Source organism: Jaculus jaculus, chromosome 3, assembly GCF_020740685.1.
Source record: "Jaculus jaculus isolate mJacJac1 chromosome 3, mJacJac1.mat.Y.cur, whole genome shotgun sequence".
Classification (NCBI taxonomy): Eukaryota; Metazoa; Chordata; class Mammalia; order Rodentia; family Dipodidae; genus Jaculus; species Jaculus jaculus.
Genome location: NC_059104.1, coordinates 56012078 through 56017515, shown reverse-complemented (window position 1 = coordinate 56017515; position 5438 = coordinate 56012078).

The window sequence follows — 5438 nt, the reverse complement described above, 5'->3', positions numbered from 1 at the left end:
GTAGGTGTGCTTTAAGTCTACTTTACTATTGGCTTTTCAAAATTTTCTGGATTTCTGCTTTGGTAAGCTTTGAGTATCCTCAGTGTTTGTGCCCTTTACCCTGGCTCAGGATTTCAGGCTCAGTATGGAAGCAGCACTCTTGCTCATCTTGCTAGTTACTCTGTGGTTTCACCTAGGACCTACTTGCTGTGCTAAGGGTGGTTCACCTGCTTATAGGAAGTCAGTTCTCTATTCTTGTTTTGTTGATAGATTTTGGTTGTCCACAGTACTCACTGATTTCTGGAAAAGAAAAATACATTATTAAAAAGTTAGATCAGGATAGGCTAAAGGGGATAAGCATCATTAAGTTAGAGAGATTTTGATAGGTATAGCCCCACATTTGGCTAATGACTAGTGAGAGTATCTCACTGAATTCTATAATCTTTGTCTCCATAGGATTCTGATGTGATTCCCAGTTGTAGCTATGGGTTCCTTTCCACTGAGTGGATCTCTTTGCAAATCAGAGAGTCATTGGTTACCCACGTAGGCTGTGTGCCACTATTTCACAGGTGTGTACATCTTATCAGTCTGGTTGTTTTTACACAGCAGTGTCCCTTGCTTGCTCACAATGTTGCTTGCCATTTAGCCCAAGCAGTACATGTAGTGCTTTTAAGCACTACATGGGTTTATCACCTGGAAACTGGTTTCACTCCACATTCAGTTAGATCTCTTCAAGTTCTTCTGCATCTGTCTTACATAAGTACTGGGGAATTGTACTTGGGTCCTTAGGCTTCACAGGCTAGTTCCTTAACCATTTAGCCATCACTCCAGCCCCCTTTTGTTTTTTGATTACATTTGGTTTGAAGTCTATCTTGTTAGATATTAATATAGCCACCTTTATTCACGTGTTTCTTATTTTTATTTGCAGGGAAATTCATTTCTCATTGTTTAACCCTGTGAAAGTGTCTATCCTTAGTGGTGAGGTAGGGTTCTTTAAGACAGCACATGGGAAGGGTTCGTTTTTCTGAACCACCTCGTAAGCTTGTATCTCTTGAATGGTGAATTAATATAATTAATATTTCATGTTATAACTGAGAGGTTTGATTTTACCTCTGTTGAAAGATTTTTGGGTTTGGTGCTTTCTTGGTCTTTGAGCATTTGCATGCCTGCTCTAATTTTGCTTGTTGTGTTCTTCCTCTTGCAAGTTCTTGAAGTTGGTTGTTTGATTCATTTGTGTGGAGTATTCCATGAAGTATTCCCTTTACATTTGGCAGTGTGTTCATATAACCATACTGGCTTTTATCATGGAAGGCTTTCCTTTCCCTATCTATTATGAAGGGTATTTTCATTTGGACCAATAGTTTGGGTTGGAGAAACCATAAGTTTCAGGATTGGAAGTACTCCAATCCAAGCCCTTCTGGCTTTCAGGCTTTACATTTTTAAAAAATCCGAGATAATTCAGATGGAATTTCCTTATAGTTTCAGACCCATATCTCTCTTGCTACTTTTTGCACTCTGTTTATGTTGTATAGAGTTTTTACCATGTGGTTTGGGGAGTTTCTTCTTTGGTCTAATCTTTTTGGTGTTCTGTGAGCTTCTTGTATCTGGATGGGTTTCTCTTCTGAGAGATTGAGGACATTTTATTCAGTCATTTTGTTGAATATTTTTTTCATGCATTTATCCTGACTTTCTTCCTTTTCTGGTGTTTGTAATCAGAAGCTTTAATTAGCTCACAGTAGACAACCACTAACAGGGGTGAAATTACTCTGCTTCTCATTCTATTTGCAAAATGATTTCCACACAAATCCAGAAAATGGGAGAAATAACCACAAACCTAGTCCATATTACTAAGGGATGGTGTCTCTGACAATCATGTTTTCATTCTTATTTTTAAAACTTTTCTATTGAAAACTTAAATATAAACAATATACCATGATGATATGCCCTTCCCAGCCTTCCTCCTTACCTCAAATTCTCCCACCATTGACTCACTTGTTTTCAATTTGTCTTTTCTATTTTAATGTCATCATTCTTCCTCCTATTATGGAGATCTTGGTAGGTAGTATCAGCCACTGTGTGGTCATGAATATTATGCAGGGACAGTGGAGTGTTCAGCACTGAAACATCTCTATCACACCCTCCAAGGCTCAGGGACCATTATAAAATACATGGATGAAAAAAATGTAAGGGTCAGAAGAAGTAGAGGAGTGCTTACCATAATATCTTTATTCTTAAAGCAATGGAACCAAGATTCTGCCCAGAGTAAAGGAAGGCTAGAATGAAACAAATCTCCACAGGAGCTAACATTATTTTAAACCAATCTAAGACAAGTGTTTGCCTAAAGTAATTTTTATAGCAATAGTGATTTTAGGAGAAAGCAATTAACAAGCCCACTGGTAGTTCCCTAATCAGAAAGCCAACAGTTTTAATGAGAGAACTAGGGAAAAATGACAGTCAAGAATAGCTCTGTGAAAACACAAACAAGTCTGAGGCTTAGCAGTGGAAACACACATTAGGCTGAACCTCTTCAGAAGGAATTAATTCAAGATCAGGGAAAGACCTAAAACCATTCTCCAGGCTACATACAGACATACAAGAGAGCAAACATATGGGGGAAAAGGCACACAAATAAAGCCTCTGTTCATATACACACTGAAAATGAGTGAGGCATACACTAGAGCTTTTCCTAGGCAAACACGCATAGGACTACATGAACATCCCTTTCACTACTGAAGACTATTATGCACAACCATGGCTGTACTTACTTGCTAGCAGTTGTCAAGGTTACCTTTATACCACTAGTCCCATGTTGAGTGTGAGAAAAAAAAAATCTTCCTTGGACATGATAGCAGCCTTCAAACCACACAGCTGTCCAAATGTTAAAGATAAACATTTAATTGGCTGAGGGACTTAAACATGTTCTTTTGGGGATAACACCACAATAAAGTGGCTGAAAATTAAGCCAAGGAAAAGAATAATCTCAACAGGTAATCCTTCAGCTGCACACTGCATGAAAAATGGACCACAGACATGTGAGCTAAGTCAATGAAAACAGCAAATAAACAACAGAAATCACTGAGAAAAGAGAAAAATAGCTCAAAGGGGAAGGAGGAATGATGCAGAGTAGGGGCGCTTTGACTCAAAATTATTTCTACATTAGAATGTAAAAATGGTTTTAAAACCTAAAACTGAGATGTCAAAGCTGGCAAAAAAACAAACAAAAATTCAGGAAAGTATAGTTCACAAGCAAGAATAAAACGAATTAAGAAACAAACAACAAAAATTGTCTGTGAGGAAGTTCACAGTGTTAAGTTGGGAGTCAGAAGTTTCACTCTTTCAAGAATATATTCACTGAGGCAAAGAAACTGGTATTTTAAAATTTAAAAAGAAAGATTTAAGATGTTTTTCTTTTTTTGTCAAACACAAAATATTGGTGGCTGCAATGTATAATAATTGAAATGAATAATTCACTAACTGTTTTAGTAGTAGACTTGGTCAGACACTTGGCCAGAAAGAAAAATTAGTAAGCATGAAGATAGATACAAACAAAATCTATAGTCAGAAAAGTCATCAAGCAAAGAAAAATGGAGAGATATATAGAACATCAAATGTTAAAGTAATTTCATAGAACTCATGGAAATTGTAGAAAATTTCCCATAATTTCATGAAAAACATTAACCCTCCATATTCAAAAAAGCTTCATGAAATTCCAGCTGTTATGAAATTCAAGAGGAGAAATGGAAAAACATGTAATCCAGATACATAGTTTCATAAACTATAATAAATAAGTTTCTGAAATAAGAGAGGACCAAAACAGTACTCCATATATTCACAGAGAATTCTGATTAAAATCACAAACATTCAGCAGGATTTGAGTACCAAAGACTGATATATAGTCAATGTGCAGAAAAAAAATACCTGAGAATATTACCTTCAATTCTTAAATTTATTGAAGATGTTTCAAAATTGAGCATAAAATAAATGTATATCCTGATAAACAACAACTATGACAATTTGTTGCAAAAAACATACACACTTAAAAGTATTTTTAAATTTAATTTAATTAATTTGTTTGAGATCGAGAGAGAGAGAGAGAGAGAGGAGAGAGAGAGAGGATGTATTGTATGGGCATGCCAAGGTCTCTAGCTACTGAAAACCCCAGACACTGTTGTGCATCTGGTTTAGGTAGGTATAGGGGAGTCAAACCTGGGTCCTTAGAATTCACAGCAAGCACCTTGACTGCTAACCCATCTCTCCATCCCTAAAATTAATGTAAAATGAACTTCTTTATATTGAAAATTAAGGACCCTAGATAATAAGTTGATCAAACTTGAAAACTAAACAAAATGTAACATTGTTACAGATAATGTAGGTATTTGTAAATGTCAAAACAGTGAATGATGCAGAAAATATTTTTTTCAAACTTGTACTTTAGAGTAAAGATAAAGAAATATAGCATGGATAAAGATGTGTTTAATAATCTGGGTGTGGTGGCACCAATCTTTAATCCCAGCACTCAGGAGGCAGAGGTAGGAGAATCACCAAGAGTTTGAAGCTACTCTGAGACTACATAGTGAATTCTGGGTCATCTTCAGATAGAGTGAGATCCTACCGCGAAAAACAAAAACAAAACAAAAATAAATAAATAAAACAGTGTTTAATAATAGCAAATAGATATTGGTAGGGAAAAAAGCAACATTGGATTATGAAAATTCATCCTATGATAACTCAAATCTATGAAAGAAATTAATATAAACTGACAGAATAAATTTAAAAGTTAAATGAGAATCTTATCATAAATATATAGTTATAAATTGATGTGTAGGTAGCTGGCAGATGTAGAGAAAGATTGGTAGATCAGTGATAGCCTAATAGCTGAATGATGGATAAACTGATAGATGTAGAAATACATATGTTCATTTTTTCTTCTCATATTCTTTTAATGTAGTAAAATACATAGATTAATATCTGTAGAGATATTTTTTTAATTTTTAAAATATTTATTTATTTATTTATGAAAGTAAGAGAGAGAGAGAGAAAGAGAGAGAGAGAACAGGTGTGCTGGGCTTGTAGCCATAGCAAATGAACTCCAGATGCATGGACCACCATATGCATGTGGTTTACGTGGGATCTGCAGAATTGAACCTGGGTCATTAAGCTTCACAGTCCAGGACCTTAACTGCCACACCATCTCTCCAGCCCATATTTTTGGAATTTTACATTAGAAAGTTGCATTTATTTATTTTTTTAAATTTTTATTTATTTATTTGAGAGCGACAGAGACAGAGAGAAAGACAGATAGAGGGAGAGAGAGAGAATGGGCACGCCAGGGCTTCCAGCCTCTGCAAACGAACTCCAGACGCGTGCGCCCCCTTGTGCGTCTGGCTAACGTGGGACCTGGGGAACCGAGCCTCGAACCGGGGTCCTTAGGCTTCACAGGCAAGCGCTTAACCGCTAAG